The sequence below is a fragment of the Chionomys nivalis genome, chromosome 25, assembly GCF_950005125.1.
Source record: "Chionomys nivalis chromosome 25, mChiNiv1.1, whole genome shotgun sequence".
In the NCBI taxonomy this organism is placed as follows: domain Eukaryota; kingdom Metazoa; phylum Chordata; class Mammalia; order Rodentia; family Cricetidae; genus Chionomys; species Chionomys nivalis.
The window spans coordinates 331,665-342,561 of record NC_080110.1 but is presented as its reverse complement, the minus strand read 5'-3'; the positions used below and the strand labels follow the sequence as shown (position 1 = coordinate 342,561).

Sequence of the window (10,897 nt, the reverse complement as noted above, 5' to 3'; positions counted from 1 at the left end):
GCGTTCGAGGGTACTTCCCTCTTTCTCTTCTATGAGCTTCAGTTTGGTTGGATTTGTGTTAAGTTCTTTCATCCATTTGAACTTAAGTTTTGTGCATGGTGATAGATACGGATTAATTTACATTCTTCTACATGTCAACATCCACCATTAGTTGAATATACTTTCATTTTTCCATTTTATTTTAATACAGTATATAAATATTATATATATTTCTTGAATTATCTCAACCTATTCATTTAGGTGGTGATGCACAGGTGGAGGTCCTGAGATCTGCATTTTGATGAAAATGAGGTAAAGGAAGAAGGATTTGAGGGAAACTGACTACAGCTGTGGGGAAGAATGTGGTGTCAACCGTATTTGGCTTCATCCTGGAGTTTTGAGAGCTCTGGAGTTGTGTTACAGAGCTGATTTCCCTTGAAGACAAAGAATTAAATGTTTTTACCTCTATATTGGACATTTGGAGGTTCTGAAATTGTTATAATATTTCCCCCCATGTTCTTTCATGCATTGCCTAGAGACACATGGGCTATGAACTGTTAGTGATCTAGACTTGTGGTACTTGGAGTATGTGGGTGCTAGCCTAGTAGAACAGATTTAAAATGATGAAGCAGAATCCATCACACTTTGTAACTTCACAGCATTTACACTTAAATCATTACAATAAGCTCGTGCTTCTATTCTTGTTTCCTTCAATCTATTTTCAAGGTGTGGTTAGAGTAGATCACGGGGAACCCAGCTTCAGTGGGTACATCTTTATCATAGTTCCTACATCTATGACTCAAGGAACATTACAAAAGATGGGGTGGAAAGATTGTAAGAGCCAGAGCATAAAGAAATTTGCTCTTAAACAATCTTTCTAGAAAACCTTTTGAATATTTTCCTTCTTTTTGAAATACTTTCAGATAAGATTCATTTGTATGCATTCTACTGATATATTTATGTATGTGTATTAAATATATGTGTGTTCATATTCTGTATGTATATAGGTACATGCTTATATATGTGTATGTGTGTAAGGATACCAGGGGTGAATATTAAGTGTCCATCATCATTATTCTTTTCTTTTGAGGCAGGATCTCTCACTGAGCCCTGAGCTCACTGTTTAGCCTGACTGGGTGGCCAGTGAGTGTTGAGATTCCCTGGTCTCTGCTCCATCAGTGCTGAGGTTTCAGAATCTTGCAACCCAAGCACAGAATTTTAAAATTTTCTTTTATTTTTGAGATTAAAATATAATTACAACATTTCCCTATTTCCTTTCATTTCTCTAAGCTCTCCCAAATATCCCTTCTTGTTCTCTTTTGAATTAATTGTCGCTATTTTTCACTGTTTACTGTTACATACACCAATGTGTATACATGTATATTCCTAAATACATAAATACAACCTGCTAAGTTTGTATAGTGCTACTGGTATATATTTTTTCAAGGGTGATCTTTTGGTACTGGACAATCAATGGGTGTGATTTTCCCTGGGGAAGAATATTACTCATGTTCTTAGATCTCCTTCGTTTCTGGTAGGATTCTGGAGAGCTGGAATCTGGTCCTCATATTTGTACAGCAAGTACTTTTGTAAGTGAACCATCATCCAACTCCTGACTCCATTTATAATGTTTTGGCTCATACCTCTGCTTCTTAATGTAGGAGTTCTTTCTTGGGTTGTCCAATTTTGTGTTAATGCATAATGCACTTCTACTTTCTTATCATTTATATTACTGTATTATACATTTATTCTTATAATGTCCTAATGGTCACTAAGCTAAATCAAGGGAAGATCTGGAATTTTCCTTATTTACCATCAAAACAGTAATAAATGTCACTGTTTCTGATAGATTCACTGGCCTCAAAGTAATTGTTGATTTGTGCATAAAACACATAAAAGTTAGAATGTATTTATTCTGAATTTGTGTGTGTGTGTGTTTGGAACTGTATACATCCATTATTTTTCTATTGCTGTGATAAAATTCTATGACCAAGGGCAACTTATGGAAGAAATAGTTCAACTTACTTTATGGTTACTAAGGATATGAGTCCATTATGATTTGTAGGCATAGACACAAGTGGCAGATATGGCTGCAGGAAAAGGAAACTGGGAACTTACATCTTCAACTGTAAGGTGGAAGCAGGAAGAATAAATTGGAAGTAGGGCAAAGGTATAAACTCTCAATCCCAGCCCCAATAATGCACTTCCTCCAGCAAGGCTGCATCACTTCGCCAAACAGCACAACCAATTGAGGACCAGGTGTTCAAGTATCTGAGCCAATGGGAGACATTTCTCATTTAAACCACCACAGGCACAGGAGACAAATACATTTTAAATGTACTTTATTTCTAATTAGCACATAACAATTGCACATATTTATGGGGCATTTCATGATACTTTACTACATAAATTATATGTAATATCGTATCAGATCAGTATATATACATATATATATATATCATCTAAGATACATATTATGTCTTTGTACTTGAAACATTTAATTACTCTTCAATGAACATGTTGGAAAATTTAATTAGTTGTCATAAAACTTTCAGCACCCCCAGGATGTTATAGAATGTAAGGAGTTATACCTCCAGTCCAGTCAGCCCTGTGTCCATTAACCACCAATGGCTTCCTACCTTAAACCATTCCCAAGTATGAGCACATTTTTAAAAACAGTTTTAAATAAGAAAATATTACCTAAATGTAAAGTGGTTAAAAGAGAGAGTATTATTCTTAAGAACATGAAATCTTGCTAAGAGCAGAGAGATTACTGAGGCAAAACAATCGTTAATATGCTGAGAATCTGTGTTTATCTAACCTTTCTATTGTCATCTCTTCACTAAGTATAAATGGAGAAGAATGGCCTGGAAAATCAGTCTTGTTCTGGTTACTGTTTTATCGGTCCTTATGATTTTGGTACTTTCCTGTCTGTCAGTTCCTGAAAAGGGAAGAATATCAGTACCTATCTTTGGAATGACAGTGAGATTATGTTATATCACTAATACTTATTACTTATTCACTTTTTACTACATGGAAACCATATGATTTCTCATACAAGGCTGAGTTATTGAAAAAGTCTCAATTTTGTAGAATTTCCCAAATATGTGAGGGGTGGATGCTGTCTTTTGTTATACCCTTCTCTACTCTTTTTGCTGCAGAATTTGTAAATAAAATGCATAACTTATTTTCTCCTTATCCAATAAATGTGCTTTCTAAAATTATAGATAGTAGCTTTTTATTTTATGATTTAATTTAATTCATGCTGTGCTCCAGGTGTGTTTATTCGTTACTTAAAAGAACTTTTTTGCTCCCCAATTTCTTAATGGCATCTTTCATCTGAGCATTTCTCAAGGTGTAGATTAAGGGATTTAGCATGGGAGTTATCATAGTATAGAACATAGCGACTGCTTTATCAGTAGATAAGGTAGCTACAGGTCTCATGTACACAAATATTCAAGGCACAAAGAATAAGACAACCACTGTGATGTGTGAAATACAGGTAGAAAGGGCTTTGCACCTTCCTTCTGCACTGTGGCTCTTTAGGGAGCGTAGGATGGCCACATAGGAGACCAACAGAAGGAGGAAGTTTAGCAGGCAAGTAAAGCCACTGTTAGCAGCAACAAAGAGTCCAAGAGTGTGAGTATCGGTGCAGACAAGGTTGAGCAAAGGATTAAGATCACACATAAAGTGATCTATGATATTAGGTCCACAGAAAGGTAATCAGAAAATGAACAGGATCTGTATGGTGGCATGAAGAAAACCTCCCAACCACGACACTCCCACTAGCAGGTTACATAGTCATTGACTCATAATGGTTGCATAATGAAGGGGTTTGTAGATGGCCACATAGCGGTCATAGGCCATCACAGTCAGCAGGATGATCTCAGCACCTCCAAACAAATGCTCCCCGAAGATTTGAGTCATGCATTCATTGAACAGAATGGTCTTCTTTGCACAGAGTGAATCTACTATCAGTTTAGGGGTGCTAACAGAGGAATAACAGGCATCAATAAAGGACAGATAGGCCAGGAAAAAGTACATGGGAGACTCTAACAATGATGTAGAAATTATGGAGACCACAATGAGCGTATTTCCTGCTATAGAAGTGATGTAGATAAGAAAAAACACAGCAAATACAACTTTCTGCATCTTTGGGTTCTCTGTGAGTCCCAGAAGGATAAAGTCTGTCAGGTTGTTTTGGTTCTCCATTTTATTTCAAGTGATAGGTGGTTATATCACCTGAAAAATATCAATGCTATTTTTAATCTTTTAAAAATCTCCACCTTATTGCGTTTAGTCTCAGATCTCTGTTTTCTGCTTATCTGTAAATTTTTATTTATGTTCTAAGACAGGTTCTGAATTCTTCAAGTTGTTTCTCATTTGACAACTCTCTTAGGAGATCAATATGAGGAATTTTTATGAGTGTGCAGGACAAAAGACAACTGATTATACAAGTCCATCTATTATGACTCAGGATCTAACTTGTAGTAGATTTTATGCTAGTCGAAGCCAAGCTTTAACAAAGATGTAGATGTTGTGTGTACAGGCTGTGAATGCGAAACTAAAGCACTTTCTCTACGTCCATGTGAAATAATGAAATTTATCAAGTGTTTGGATATGAGTGTAAAACTAAAGAGGAAATTGAAGAAGGAAAAATATTGGGTGGTAATGCGGTAGAGTTGTGTGTGTGAGTTGGATGAGAAGGTCTGAGGCTGAGTACCAGAATGGAAGCCAGAGAGAGGAGTTCAGACCCTATTTAGAGTAGGTGACATAGATATTCTAGGGTGTAACTCCTGGGAATATAGAGGATGCAAGTGCTGTGGTGGAAGGTATAAAGCAGGGGAAGAGTGTGAGAGAAGAGAGGAGGAGATACAGAAAAAACATTTTTCCTTGAAAAATGATATAATAAATTATGACATTTTATAGTCAAATAAAAATATGAACATTAAAAATTATGTTTATGAAATCTAATAACTTCACAATAGTACTACATACTTTCATGTGATTGAGCTTTTATGAGGCATGACACCCAGTTTCCTGTGCACATGTTTCTTCATTAATGTTTATAACAAATTATGTGGTTGACATTATTTTGTCAATTTTTCAAATGAGTCAAGAATCATGAAGATTAAATGTTATTTGCCACAACAAGAACACTATTGCTCAAATGACTGATCAATGAGTGTATTCTGAATTTGTAGTTATTTCCCAATTTTATTCTCATTATATTCTTGAGAGATTGTCTCAATAGTTATTTTACATTATCTTAAAATTAGAAAATAGAACCAATGAAATTAGCAATTGAGTACAAAATCAAAGAATTAATAAAGAGCAATCAAATGTACATTTCATGTTATTTTTATATTTATTATTTTTTCTTTAAATTATTGATTCACATTCTGTATTGTTTTAATAAGTATGCTTTAATTATTTTTATTTAATCTTTTTATTATGGCCCAAATAATACTACTATTTTAATACTATTTTAAAGTAAATTTGTATGGAACATAGTATCCAATGCACACATTGACATTTTTCTACTCTCAAGTATTAAGAAAGTTGTGGTACTGTATTTAGTGACAGAGTCTTGGAATTTGGTCTTTTTCATGGTCACACTCACCTTTACTTTACCATAATTATGAAATGAAGGCTTTAAGATTGTCCTTCAAAATGCTGAAAACCATCCAACAGTAGCAATAAGGATATTAATTTTAGAACCCCAACTTCAGATTAGAATCCTCGTTCTTCCATATGCAATTTCTTTTATCTTAGGTGCATTTCTTGGAATCTTATGCTGTTATTTCCTCACCTATAAGGTGAAAATATTAAGATACATTTTATAGATTTTTATCAGAATGATTGCAAGGAAGATATAAGAAAACATAACACAATCAAAACTAGAACAATACTATAAAAAGTATTTAGCCACTTGATAAACTCATGGAGAGTCATTAGAAATATTACTCTTCAAGAGACCATAAACTCGTGTTATCTATAGCAGTAATCCCAGGAAGGGTTTTCTATGTTCATGGACTAAACCTTTGATAATTTATATATTTAAATCTTCCATGCATATGGAATGTACGGAAACTTTTTTACATAATTTGTCTGGATATTTTTCATTTGGTATTCCATCGCAAAAGCATGGTCTTTGATTTCAAAATCCTGTGTCCTACAAATTCTTTAAGAATTTAAACTTCAGGCCGGGTGGTGGTGGTGCACGACTTTAATCCCAGCACTTGGGAGGCAGAGGCAGGCGGATCTCTGTGAGTTCGAGATCAGCATGGTCTACAAGAGCTAGTTCCAGGACAGACTCCAAAACCACAGAGAAACCCTGTCTCGAAAAACCAAAAAAAAAAAAAAAAAAAAAAAGAAGTCCAGTGATTTTATGTAGGTTTCTTTTCCATACGTAATTTAAATTGACGTAGTCAATTATACTCTGCACCAGAATTAGAGTATGGATAATTCATATCATCTACAACCCTTCACTACCTCATTCACCCATGTACTTTCCTGGGTGCATGTACTTATCTTCTTCTTCTTCTTCTTCTTCTTCTTCTTCTTCTTCTTCTTCTTCTTCTTCTTCTTCTTCTTCTTCCTTTTTGTTTTGTTTTTCGAGACAGGGTTTCTGTGTAGCTTTGGAGCCTGTCCTGGCACTAGCTTTTGTAGACCAGGCTGGCCTCGAACTCACAGAGATCTGCTTGCCTCTGCCTCCCCAGTGCTGGGATTAAAGGCGTGCTCCACCGCCGCCCGGCAATGTACTTCTTCTACTATTACACCCAAGATAATTATAGACTGTTTTTATGAAAGGAAGACGATCTCTTTTGAATGTTGCATGACACAACTGTTTACAGTACACTTCTTCACAGGGGCAGAAGTAATTGTCTTGGCAGCCATGGCCTAAGACTGCTATGTGGCCATTTGCAAGCCTCTTCACTATTCTTCCATCATGACGCAAAGGCTCTATGGTGTTTTAGTGTTGGTATCTTGGGCAGGAGGCTTTTTGCATTCTATCATACAAATTATATTCACATTGCAGCTGCCTTTATGTGGAACCAATATTATTGACCATTACATGTGTGACTTGTTCCCATTACTGAAGCTTGCCTGCACTGATACACACATTTTTGTCCTTTGGGTGTTTGCCAACAGTGGGGCTATTTGTATTATAATCTTCTCATTATTGCTTGTCTCCTATGGTGTTATATTGTTTTCTCTGAGAGCCCACAGTTCTGAAGGTCGATATAAAGCTCTCTCCACCTGTGGATCCCATATTACGGTTGTGTTTTTGTTCTTTGTCCCATGTATATTAATATATGCAAGACCTACATCTGCATTGTCCTTTGAGAAAAATATACTTACATTTGTCAATGTTTTGACACCATTGCTCAATCCTATGGTTTATACTTTCAGAAACAAGGAAATGATGAATGCCATCAGAAAAATGTGGAAGACATTTACAGTGGTTCCTGATAAATTTTAAAATATTCCACTTTTATTGGGTAAGGACCCTTACAATGGCAACATGATGATTTGAGATTACTTCCCAGAAACCTTCATGCTATTACTAACATGGAAGCACATTTTTAATTTAGTATTGGTGCACAGGAGATTTGTGATCCCAGAGTTTTGCTTCATTGTGAATTTATCTGAGAAACAGTGATTTCAAGGTTCAATGGAGATTTGTTTTAAGGAAATGTAGTAGAATACAATAGATATTCATAGCAACTGACTGATTTTGGCTCTGTATCAATGTTAATAGTCATATATACTATTTATCTTTCACATAAACGCACATTTTTTTTGTTTTTGTTTTTTTTTTGTTTTTGTTTTTTCAAGACAGGGTTTCTCTGTGGTTTTGGAGCCTGTCCTGGAACTAGCTCTTGTAGACCAGGCTGGTCTTGAACTCACAGAGATCCGCCTGCCTCTGCCTCCCAAGTGCTGGGATTAAAGGCGTGCGCCATGACCGCCCGGCAAACTCACATGTTTTATAACACTCACATACACATACCTCATACACACCAACATAAAGAAGTACCCTTGAAACCTCAATCAAAAAAATAAAGAAATCAATGCTTTCTTGGGCTAATACTTTATTCTAGACTCCTTGTAAAGTGATGGCATCTTTAGATACAGTGGACATCAATAGTGGGAGTGAGAATTTATGTTTCAGAGTTCACCATCACTCTTAAAATACCAGTCAACATTGTTTTTTTTTAAAGCCAATTTAATTTTATCCTCTCATTTATTTAATTAAATATTTGAGAACATTTAACTATTTGAATGGCTGTTGTTAACACTGTTTCATTAAAAATTGTTGGCAAAATAAATGTGCATTTGAAATCATTTCAAGAAAAAGCAAGTTTTTAAATGACATCCTGAGACTCCAGAACTTAGAAATACAGAGATGTTGTAACAGATCTTGATCTCTATTTATCTCTGAGCTTGTTTATCCCTGTACTGTATTTATCTTGTCTTTTTCTGTTGTTGTTGAAAAGTGACTTTTTCAGACAGTATATTCTTCTTATTATTTCCATTCCCGTATCTTCTCCCATATCTTTCTAACATCCCACCAATCCTGGAGAGATCATGAACTGGAGACCTGTCCCTGACCCTCACTAGCTGTAGCACTTTGGACAGCAGCCCCTGCTCCTTGCATAGACAACATAGTTGTGCTAGTCCTGGTGGTATAGATGTGGGTGAATCATCTCTAAGGGCATGAAAGCAGGAGAATCAGAAACACCCATTACTCCCTATTATATAGCATGAACTAGCCTAGGGCAATGATGGAGAACTCACCCTGTTGATAAGAATAGGGGAATATTTTGTACAACTCCTACAACATAAGCTGAATATTTAGATCTTGAGGAAAATCTTGAAGGGCTTTAATAACAGCATACAATTCATTTTGTTGTACAGAAGAACAATCTGTAAATTCTACCCAGTACTTAGATTCTGTCCCATAAGCACTTTTAGTTTTGGAACCATCAGAAAATAGCTTATACATCAGGTAAAGGATTGACAGATACAATATCATGGATTACAAATTCTTGTTTTTGTAAATAGTCCCACAATTTGCTTTTGGCATTATGATATTCAAAGTTTCCAGTAAAAGAAACTAAAGAAACTTGTAAAGCTTCTGAAAGTTGACACATGTATTCAGCTTTTTCAATTGGTAATAGAAAAATTATAGCAGAACAATCTAGACCTGTCAAACAAAGTAAGACATCGTCTCCCTTCTTGAATTATATAGGCTAACATTTCTTCATAAGTTGTTACTGTTTTAGAAAATGTATGGTTTTTGTAAATCCACTCAAGGGGAAAAATACCTTGAGCTAAAATACCTGTAGGATATTGAAAAGTATCCAATATTAATAATTTAATAGGAATGTTAGGTTGTACTCTACTCAAAAAATCATTTTTTAATATGTTCGTCAACTAATTTTAATTCTACCTGAGCAATTTTAGAAAGAGATCGAGGGCTATGTAACTCCTGATCCCCTTGACAAATAAGCCAAATCCAAAAGATTATATATATATATATATATATATATATATATATATATATATATATTTGGTTTTTCGAGACAGGGTTTCTCTGTAGCTTTGGTGCCGGTCCTGGAACTAGCTCTTGTAGACCAGGCTGGCTTCGAACTCCCAGAGATCCACCTGCCTCTGCCTCCCGAGTGCTGGGATTAAAGGCGTGCGCCACCACCGCCCGGCTCTCCAAAAGATTTTTTAGATTTTTTTTTAGACATGGTCATAACTTGTGCAGCAGACACTACTTTCTGTTTCTACTCAGCGGCCCGTTTTTTTCATTTGCTTTTCTAGCCCATTAAGTTTCTCCAAAACTGATTGCAAATCCAAACTAGTTGTTTTGATTAAGCTTTCTTGGTCCTCCACAATTTGCTCTTTAGTTTTTTGATCCATGTTCAATTTTTTACGGGTGGAGTAACCTCCTTTCCCAGATCTGTCACTAACCGCTCTTCCATCATAGCTCTGAAAACAGTAAAAATCATAGACCATATAGACCATAAACGAACAGATATTTTCTCACACTGTCTCGCAGCTTTTTCAACATTAGTTTTAATTCTTTGCCAAGTATCTATATCTAAGGTGCCTTCGTCTGGAAACCAAGGATTATATTCTTTAATTACTTCAACACATTTTTTTTTTTTTTGGTTTTTCGAGACAGGGTTTCTCTGTAGCTTTGGTGCCTGTCCCAGAACTAGCTCTTGTAGACCAGGCTGGCCTCGAACTCCCAGAGATCCGCCTGCCTCTGCCTCCCGAATGCTGGGATTAAAGGAGTGCGCCACCACCGCCTGGCTACTTCAACACATTTCTAAGTCAGAAAAAGAAACAGAAACACTATGAGTTTTTATTAAGTGTTTTTGTATAGCAAGATACGGAGAAGATTTAGCTTGTTCCATTACTCTGTAATAAAGATTACTTACTTGGTTAATGTTTTCTGACCCGTCCTAACTTTTCCTCTTCAGGGTCCCTCTTTGGGTGCCATCTGTCAACGTCTAGTGTGTTGGGGTTCTTGGGTAAGGGTCTTGTGCAAATCAGGACACAGGGGATGCAGGTAGGTTGTCAACAACTGCATAACAAGCTTGATTTTGTATGGCTTTTTATACAGACTAAAAAGCATTACCTCAACTCTGAAACCCCCTTTACTCATGTACATGATCATGAGAAACTCTTGCCTCTCCTTGCAAGAAACAATACCTCAATTAATAACAGTAACAAAAATAAAAAGTACATAGAAACAAGGCAGAAAGTATACAAAAACAAAGCACTCTATTGTAACTGGTAGAGTGTGAAGAACTGAGCTCAAAGGCCACTTCCTTATCCAGGGTACAGATTCTCACAGAACATTTGAGAAACGGGCAGAGAAAGTTTGCTTTCATCTATG

The 10,897-nt window shown here is 35.9% G+C and overlaps 2 pseudogenes; one reads left to right on the top strand and one right to left on the bottom strand.

The window, feature by feature from the left end:
- Window positions 1-3,261: 3,261 nt before the first annotated feature.
- Window positions 3,262-4,191, bottom strand: LOC130866541 (olfactory receptor 4C46-like; annotated as a pseudogene).
- A 459-nt stretch (window positions 4,192-4,650) lies between these two features.
- On the top strand, window positions 4,651-7,465 carry LOC130866165 (olfactory receptor 4C15-like; annotated as a pseudogene).
- Window positions 7,466-10,897: the final 3,432 nt, after the last annotated feature.